The 10,484-nt window shown below is 39.2% G+C and overlaps 1 long non-coding RNA gene across 1 annotated transcript; it reads left to right on the top strand.

Moving 5' to 3' along the window:
- The first annotated feature begins 7,113 nt into the window (after positions 1 to 7,113).
- Positions 7,114 to 8,077, top strand: LOC118566471. The gene is made up of 3 exons (XR_004933044.1): positions 7,114 to 7,149; positions 7,323 to 7,589; positions 7,880 to 8,077. It is a non-coding gene; the product is annotated as an uncharacterized LOC118566471 (long non-coding RNA).
- Positions 8,078 to 10,484: the final 2,407 nt, after the last annotated feature.

Genomic DNA, 10,484 nt, shown 5'->3' with positions numbered 1-10,484 from the left:
TTGGTGCTGATTGGAAGTTAATGAAATTAATGTTATCTTGGTTAAACTCCTAAAACCAGACCTGAGCTTTAAATTACAATTATTTTTGTAGCTAGCAGGCAAGAACAGATTTCCTTTGTTTAAGGACGATGGGCGCCTGAAGACTGTGCAGGGTTCCCCCTCCCTTGACATTCCGTAGGGGGCTGGTCAGTCTATTAAAGATGTGTTTGGGTAGTGTTAAGCAGACAAATAGCTTGCAGCACCATGGGGTAGGATGTTGGGTAAATATACAAAATTAAGTTTGTAAGTGTTTTTGTCTCCAATTGGGAGCAATTCCAATTGTAATAAATATGCATGTTTTAAATGTTTGTCTCTGATAATTGTTTCTTCCTTTGCTACCAAATCTTCTAACTGGGTTAGACGGGCCATGGTGAATGGAACAGGAACAGGCCCAAATCTTAACACTAGCCCAATAGCAACGGGTGGCTTGACAATAGCTTGCAGTTAAAGGCCTCGAAATGGCTTCTGCCCATATAATAAACTAGCACTAACACAGGATACCAAGGAGCCCCCTTCTTGCCCTGCACAAGATAATCACGGATAGGCTCCGGCCACCCTTGTCCCGCACAAAAAAGTGTTGGTTGAGACAACAAGGAAAGGTACTAGCGACCAGTAGTTACCCCACTGTTAAATCTTATTGTTGATGTTCTTGTTGACTTCCTGTTGTGGGTGGAGATTTACACAGGTGGAGGCAATCTGCTAATAAAAGGCCACAGGTTGCTTTGGTGGGCACTGCACTCAGGCCAAACGAAACTGAAAGCTATGTTGTTTTTCCTTCGTCACGACCCGGCATTTCCAGCCCTTTAAAGATGGCAGCGTCAACAGCCACGAGTTAAGCGCAGACTCGACTCAGAGGGCGGTTACGGACTAACACAAAGAGCTTAAAAAAAAACGACTTCTAGGCTCACCTGGGCAGCTGAGTCAACCTTGGCTGATCTGGCGGTTTGGTTGGCCAAAACAAACAGACGAAACCTTGTTAGTTCACTGGGAAATGCAGGACTTCCCAGTATTTCCCTTTTGGGATTGGATTAAAGATGATTTTAGAGTCAAGACCTCTCTGATAGACAACACAGAGTAAAGGGGTGATGCGACAACTTGGTCCGTCCAAGAATGTGATCACGGGCCCACAACGTGTAAAACAGACTTCAGCTGAACGTCTTCCCACTACAGCGAAGCTGTGCAAATAAAGCCATTGGTGCCTGGTTTATAGGATCAGGGTGTCATCCAAGCTGAGGGCAGCCATAACCTCAGCTGTAATCCAAAGTGTAGGGCAGTGCAGGAAGTTGTTGTCCAAACTCTGTTGCATGCTAGTAGTTGCAATTCAATAAAACCTGGAAGTGTGAACGTTAAGTAGCCCATCGATTGGAATATTGAAATTGGATCCAGGAGACAGAGACGAAAAGACTCTAAAGCTGAAGGAAAAGTTGGTTCAGCTTATTTCTCATAACAAATTCTGTTTTGTTTTTTTTTAAATCAGACTTCCCACTATCAAATTCTCCCCTAAGTTGTTATGGCGACACCGCACAAATCCTCTGCCCCCCCCCACCTTCCCTGCTGACATCTGTGGATGTTTTTCTGAACTGTTGGCTGCCGGATAAGACCAAGGACAAATGGCCCCTGGAGAGCTCCACGGAAATATAAACATTTTCTCCCATACAGACACACATAACTGATGCTCACAAATACAGATGAACTTCACCCGACCAGTCTCAAATGTTGACCTTCTGCATATGTGTCTCGTGTTATTTGTGCTTCTCGTGCAATGAGGTTTTTTGTCGAATGTTTCACTCTTTATTCGTGACAGCAAAATTGTCAAGCATCTGTCTTTTTTTCTCCCTCCACTTCCCCCATGTTGTTGTAATCTTCCTTCAACAGATCCAAGGGCAGCGCCTTGTGGACACAGTAGTGTCCTTGGCAGCACGGCCTAAGTGAACCGTCTCCCCCCCTGAAATGTTTGTGATGTTTATGTTATGGTGATGGTACTGAAACAGCAATTTCCCTCTGGGATTATTAAAATATATCTGATTCTGATTCTGATCTGATTCTGATTCAGCACGTTATGACTGCATAACAACGTACTGCAATTCTGACTCCTTTAATTGCACATCTTAATAATCACAGTTTATCTAATCAACCCTTGATACTTGTTCAAACCACCTGTTTGAATGGATATGAAACAAACTCATGCTATTAACAGTAACCCATCATTTTTCTTCAAAAGCCATCTCACCATGTGCTTTTCACTGCTTCCTACAGCTTTAGATAAATATATTATTACTCCGAGACATTAAACCTGTTTCATACACTTAAGATTTGTTTAATTGATAATATACACACAAGTTCAAAAGCAACGCTCTTTGATTTGGTTCTTTATTATGTATCTAATTCTCAGCTCTTATTATCCATCTTATTTAATGTCTGCATCGGGAAGAAAAATTAATCAGACAGGGTTCTGACAGAGTGAATTTCTTTTTTATTGCAGTTCTCTGACCTTAGGCTGTAGTGTATGTGAAAGTTCATCACCCATTGATCATTTAATTCTTATTTTATACTTGTGCACTACAGCATGTCCCAGCAGATTAGTCATTGTGTTTTTCCCAAACTAGAATTTGTCATTTTATTTCATTATTATGCGCTATCAAAAATCTTGGATAAGTTGTGTAGTTCCTTCTGACACTTTAAATCTTTTTTATTAGTGTTTACAACTTTAGCATTGATATTCCCCTTTAAAATTCTCTTTTCAGCCCGATGTGCAATGTAACCTTTTTGATTATATTATAATTGACCATATGTTATTCTGATCAAAGGAAAGCAACAACAATTTTTTTTTTCAAATGTTTGTGGTTAAGGGCTACCAGCCTTTAAGGATTATAGCAATTATAACAATTTGATTTATTACTTAACAATTATTAAACTTATTTACCATGACAGATGGATGTCTAGTCTGTTGTGAGACTGAAGTAGACTTCCCACCAGTAAATGTAAATAACCTTCACTTGGAATCATTAATCATTAACCACAAGCAAAGGAAAATATTGTTTCTCATATATTTGTATTGTTAATCCAAAAGGGGAGATTCGTACTCTTAAAGACAATTCGATCACTGATATAAAAACCACAGAAAACCACAGTTAAACTATTTAAAATGTATTAAACCAGGGGTTCCCAAACTTTTTTAGCCGCGCACCCCCTTCCATGTCCCAGCCGGGTTAACGCACCCCAAAGATTAATATATAGGCCTATATATATATATATATATATATATATATATATATATATATATATATATATATATATATATATATATATATATATATTAGGGCTGGGCAAGTTAACGCGTTAATTTTGCGTTAATTCATTAGACTATTAACGGCGATATTTATTTTATCGCGCATTAACGCATGTTGCTCACATGCTTTCAGTCAGTGTCAGTCAGCAGGCGCGCTGACTGCAGCGCGCTGTCACGGCAGCACTCTCCCGCTCCCCCTCCCCTCTCGTACATGGCTCAGCGGCGCCAGCCAATCAGCACGCAGGCTCAGCCTGGCCCGCCCACTCAGCTCTCACACAAACTTAATACACAAACAGCTGAGAGAGACCGCAGCAGCGAAAAAACATGAACAGAGGAAGTAGCATCGTTTGGCTTTATTTTAATACCGTAAATGAAATCAAGCTGTATGTTTTGTAAAAAGCCGGTTCATTTCAGTGGAAACACAACAAATTTATCTAAGCACGTGAAAAAACATGAAAACGTCGAGCCCCAGAAACGGAGAGAGGAGACGAAACTTCTCCCCGACAGACCCACAGACGTCTCTGACTGAGGCGTTTCAGTCCTCCAGGGAACATCCCAGTAAGGAGTAACTGCAGAGCTGTGTGGGCGTTCCGACTGTGTGGGCGTTCCGACTGTGGGGGCGTTCCGACTGGGGGCGTTCCGACTGTGGGGGCGTTCCGACTGTGGGGGCGTTCCGACTGGGGGCGTTCCGACTGTGGGGGCGTTCCGACTTCTGCGCACAGACCACTGAGCTATATTATACACTGGAGTGCTGATTTTGCCGAAAAACTGAAGTCACTGGCCGCCATCTTGTTACTCCCTACTCTCACAGAATCCTATAGGATTTGGTTGCAACAACAAGCAGTTTTCTGGCTGCGTGAAAACGTTTCACAGGTAATTCTACAGTCAGTGGATGTACTAACACTATCAACTACTAGAAAATTAGGTGCTGAAATATTTTACATGTTATTCATATTAAATATATATATATATATATGTATATATAAGTATGTGTATATGTATATGTGTATATATATGTACACACATATGTAAATATATGTTTTTGTATATTGTTATTTATATATTTATAAATGTTAAACATATATATTTAAATGAATAAAATGCAAAATATTTCAGCACATGACTTTCTCAGTACTTGGTATTTTTTGAACATAACATAAAACTATATGACATTTGACATTTTAAAAGTCTTAAGCCCCCCCTGAACATGAGAAAATCCTCGTTATTCGATGCTGTAGCGCACATATTCCTTAGTTACTGGGGGGAAATAGGGAGTACCAATATGGCGGCTGGTGGCTTCAAAGCGACTCGTTCAAACAGACGGTGATTAGCACTCCAGTGTATAATATAGCTCAGTGGCACAGACATGTATACGTAGACGCCGCGTTGTCGGGTGGGAGGCGTGCCGACAGAGTGGCCATCTTAGGTCAGACCAAGGTGCAGTCAGACATAATACAAGTCAATTCAGGAAAATGTACTTTATGTTTTCAGACACTCTGAATCCGGTGAATTCTCACCCGTTTTCCAGATAAATCAACTAACTGAAAACGTCACCCCTTTAGGGGCTACATGGGACCAATTGATTGAATTAAATTATTGTCTAACTTAATAAATTATTTCGAATTTGTATTGAAAGTAAGCAAACTTCCAGAGCTCCGTCCGAGGATGCCCGATTTTTGCTCCGCTTATGGGTGCGCAAATAAAAGGACACTAGGACACTTGTTTTTTATTAAACAAACCATACATTGAAAAATATTGCAGAGTTACACAAAAGCATCCGAACCTTTCGTCCGTTGAAAGGCAGGTGACAGTCCGGATTTTGAATGCCCCACACGCATATTTGTCCTTCTTTTTCAGGCTTTATGCTAGGAAGCGGATTTTTTTTCCAACTTTGCCTGGCTCCATGCAGCAAAATGTCCAATCGCGTACTCGCTCGGATCTGGTTTTTACCTGGGATTACATGTAATTAATACGCTGCGCTGCAGCTGTGTGACAGAAGCAGCGCTGTCAACTCCGCCTCTGTATGCTTTCTTTGTTTTTCTACAGTCGCTGGTAAATTTCGTGAGTTGTTTTTTTTTTTTTTTTTTTTTAGCTTTATTTTTGTCGCATATTTGGGGTGTTTCTCCAGTAGAAGCTCTTATCCTGACAGGACAGGATTCTATCGTAGGCTACTACATATAATAGTCATAATAGTCCTCGCACTGTTGCTTTCTCCTGACACCGCGAGCCGGTTAATATCTGTCTGCATACAACGCCGTTATTATTACAAATCACATGTGGTCCCTAGGTAAAACTAATACCTTGCGATAGGGATTTTTTTCGTCGGGACGGATTTTTTCAGCGGGACGGACATTTTTCGTCCGTCCTGCTGAATGAAGGAGATGGAGGGAAAAAATATATGTATTGAAGTGGGCAAATCAACGAACCAATCAGCGTTTGCGTGGGCGTTCCGACAGTGGGGGCGTTCTTACGCTCTGCAGTTATACCCTTCTCGAACATCCAGGTAGATCAGTGGATGGATGTTACTGGAGCCCACACATAACATGTAATTAAGACCTTGAAAGAACCCAGTACATATATTAAAAAGTGTTATTTAAGATAAGATAACATTAGCTAATCCTTTTTTTATCCCACGACGGGGAAATTTATAGGATTAAAGCAACAGGCAGGTGCACACAACACAGACAAAATTACATAAGGATTGAAATATATAAGAGGTGGATTAGCGAAAAAACACTGAACATAACATTATTGTTATTATTATTATTATTATTATTATTATTTAATTGTAATAATAAAATAAAAAACACAAAACCCAAAAGGTCAACAGTTTCATGATACATCAAGCTTAGGGACTGGCTAATATACAGCAGGTCAAAAAAGGCCATTTTTTGGCTGCAGTGCTCGCTGTTCTCTTATGAAGAAAAGATCAACTAGTGCACTAAATTCAATAGATGGGTTGAAAATATCCAGTATAAAATAAGTGCTACAAATGTTACAACACTTTTGTTCATATGGCAGCAGAACATTAAAATAAAAGTGCTCTTTACACTACTTTTGAATTCATTCTTGGAGTTTGTAAATACAATGCGATTAATCGCGATTAAATATTTTAATATTATATATAAAATATATATATATATATATATATATATAGTTGCAGTTACAACTCAAACGTCGTAACAAAGCTTCTAAATCTGAGTCTGACGAGAAATTTACGCCGCAAAATACAAACACAAAGTAGTTTGATTTGTGTCCGGTGACGAACGGAACGAGCGAGCAAGAGAGAACTGGTGAAGCAGCACAGAGTAACAATAACTCTAGCGCTCCATAAAGATGCTATTAATCAGAGCAGGTAAACACGCCCACGGCAACACACCCACGGCAACACGCCTCGGCTCCCCCAGCCCGTTTCTGTCTGAATATGCGCTAAAACTATGGAGACAAATTTCTGCCAAAACGTTGCACACAAAAAAAAGTTTTGCACACAAATAAAACTTGTTTTGCACACAAAAAGATATGTTTCACACAAAAAAATTGTTTTGCAAACTGTTCGCCAACCTTGCACTCAAAATATCATTTATAAGTTTTCCTCGAGCACAAAACGGTCTCTGCTCGCACAAAACAGCCTCTGCTCGAGTACGAAACAATCCCACTACCGCTGCGGTAAATTTGTGCCAAAAGTCACGTGATGCATTGAGTTGTTGTTGTTGTTCAGACTTCCCGACAGCAGGGGGCGCACCCGAAAGAAACTGAAACGCGCCGGTTTGGCTGAAGAAGAAAAACGTGACATCACAGCTAACAGCATTAGCACCCCACAGGTAACTTTCAAAGCTTTCCCGGTGAAAAAGTAATAGCTCACTATGGTGATAGATCATGTAAGATTTCAGTTAAAGGCCCTGTTTAGTTTTATCTCTGATCTAAAAATGCTGTGTAACGGACTTCTGAAAAATAATGTATTTAGACTATGATTTGATCTTTACTCTCCTTTCAGAATTAAACGTCTTTGGAGACGTGTGGTGCGCAGGAACTAACATACACAACAATGTGCTGCACTCAGGAGAGGATAACAGTTTGCTTGAGCTGTCAAACATGTTGGATAACTTCTGTTGTCACTATTTATTTATCCAAAGACTACAACTAAGTTTCCACACCATCAGCAGTGGCTGAGATGACCATTCACTCAGAACTGAGAGGAATCTGACACTTATGGGAGATGGGAAGCATCCAGCATGCTGTGGTAGAACCAGAAATCACAGAGGTAAGATGGATTTTTTTTTGTGCGTGCTATTATACAGTTTCTCACAATGCATATATTTCAAACCAGAAATTAATTTATCTGATCATTCCAATACAACAAAACATCGAAAACATCAGAGAGGTGGCATTGAAACTGTTTTCTTTGAAATGTGTTTATTATTAAAATAATTAATGGATTTTGGAGTCTTTTTTTCAATCCTTAGCTCCATGAATTAAATTATATTCAGTAAGTTGTAGCAACAGAATCATGGCCTCTTTTTTATTCTCTATATATCTCCATCTTTCTTGCAGGGACTCTGCCTGCCTCATATTGACAGTGGACTGCTGGATGACCCACACTGTGGGGTCACTATTCCTGAAACTGGCAATGTGTTGAGCCCCGAACAACTGGTAGCACTGAGGGCAGCCATGGATGCACTGGGACATTCTGAATCACACGGTTCAGATATATATATATATATATATATATATATATATATATATATATATATATATATGTTGCTACTGTCCAGTATGACCAACACTTTACGAGTTTAATCTTATTTTGGTTACCATTGTTGCAAAAGGTTTTCAAGTAATAAAATCTAGCCAGGAAAATGTAACTAAGTTAGTGTATTCACTGAATAAAAATGTAGAATTGCTAGGATTGTGATAGTAAATGTGTAAGGTACTGTATAAACCTTTTGAAAATGCTGAGGTTATTGAAAAAAAGGGGCACATGACCCCTTTTTTTACTAAAACTGAGGATGCAAACATTGTGGGACAATTAAACAGTCCTTTATTTTCCACATTGCATAATAAACATACCCTTTGATAAACTCTTCATTTCCAATTCTTACCAATATTAATCAAAGTGAATACACCTTTTTCACAAGGATTGCTTTTATTGTTGAAATTAAGACTGAAAGAACTCCATTAATTCTCCAGGTTTTTCCCAGTAAACAATCCATATATTAACAATAAAACGGGCTGTATTAAAAAAACTGGCTGATGAAATGGATGAAGCCAAAAACAGGATTATGAAAAACAATTTCTGCATGTAAGACTGTCAGGAAATTTAGAACAATCTCAAACCTGGCCTTTTTTTTCCTAACTTTTTTTTTTTTTTAGCCTAAAGGGCTCCACTAAGAGCTATGAAGGACATGCTGCAACAGTTACTGATCAAAGTAGTTAATACTGGGAACTAAAACGGTTACATATTAAGTTATTTTTTAACAAGCCCAACTCCTCATGTGTTTAAAGATTCCATCAAATCCTGAATTGTTCAAGTCTTGGTAGTCTCGTGATGGAAGTCGACCTGGTAGACTACCAGAGTTTATGTAGGAGCCTTCCATCCAGCCCAGAACTTTGATGGCCTTCACCTCATCAGTGGGTGCTGGAAAACAGATATGTGTTATTGTTATGTAAAGGATAATACTGTTAAAGAAAAAAATAAATCACCACTTCGATGAAAACAAACTTTTCAAGAAAATATCTGCTCATGTGGCTAATTCCAGCTGTGGTTTTTGCCATGGCCAAACCAATTTTATTAAGTGCACAACACATATTTGCAATTGGGCACAGATGACCTCATTTTTACTTTGAAGAAATTAAGGAGTTAGAAAGGTAGTGAGATATGATCTAGATCTGCTGCTATATGCTTTACTTGTAACATTCATATTTATGTTAGAAAACGCAATTTTTTATTAATTTCCTTACCAATTTTCATATAATCAATATCCACTCGTTGCAATTATTTTAAATTCATTAAGAATTCGTTTTGCACATAAGCATACATGCATTGGTTTGACAGTTTTAGGATAAATTACCAAATCCAAACACCAATTTAGATTTACACCAATAAGAACAATAGACAGTCATTTGAAAACAACACAAAAACCACATGATAATCTGTTAACAATGCATTTATCTGGGTATCCACTCAGGTACTATTTATTTGACACAGCACAGTAAGAGCAGAAGCCAACCACAGTGGCTGCATTACAAAGCAAAAGTTGTTTTAGCATGGCGTTCAACCTGAGGCAAGCTTTCATGTTATTTGCTCTAAAAAGTAACATGGTCCCTTACTGTAACATAGCAGGGCCTTTAACTGAAATCTTACATGATCTATCAGTGAGCTATTACTTTTTCACCGGGAAAGCTTTGAAAGTTACCTGTGGGGTGCTAATGCTGTTAGCTGTGATATCACGTTTTTCTTCTTCAGCCAAACCGGCGCGTTTCAGTTTCTTTCGGGTGCGCCCCCTGCTGTCGGGAAGTCTGAACAACAACAACAACTCAATGCATCACGTGACTTTTGGCACAAATTTACCGCAGCGGTAGTGGGATTGTTTCGTACTCGAGCAGAGGCTGTTTTGTGCGAGCAGAGACCGTTTTGTGCTCGAGGAAAACTTATAAATGATATTTTGAGTGCAAGGTTGGCGAACAGTTTGCAAAACAATTTTTTTTTGTGTGAAACATATCTTTTTGTGTGCAAAACAAGTTTTATTTGTGTGCAAAACTTTTTTTTGTGTGCAACGTTTTGGCAGAAATTTGTCTCCATATAAAACTGCCTCTTTAAAATGAACTGCACGGTGCAGTCTGCGCCTATCTGAATCGCAATGAAAAGTATTTTAGATCTGTGTGTGGGCATAATCAAGAAATCGCGTCTATACTAGTTCCCCCCCCCCCCTCCCGCAGCTGAAGCACAGTGACATACCGCGTTAGTGTTTGTCACTGGTTTAAAGTCACCATGAGCAGTAGCGCTGTTTGTAGGCGCTGCGCGATCCATAGAAACCGAGTCACTCAATTTAATCTCTTAAATAAAACTTTCGGCCCCAATTAAATGTTTTCTCTGCTGACGTTATTCTGTCCTGGCTGACAGATAGCGAACAAAATGAGAGACCCAGTAGATTTGATT

This window comes from Fundulus heteroclitus, chromosome 16 (genome assembly GCF_011125445.2).
Source record: "Fundulus heteroclitus isolate FHET01 chromosome 16, MU-UCD_Fhet_4.1, whole genome shotgun sequence".
NCBI lineage: Eukaryota > Metazoa > Chordata > Actinopteri > Cyprinodontiformes > Fundulidae > Fundulus > Fundulus heteroclitus.
The sequence above is the reverse complement of the archived record's forward strand: the minus strand, read 5'-3'. Positions and strand labels throughout refer to the sequence as shown.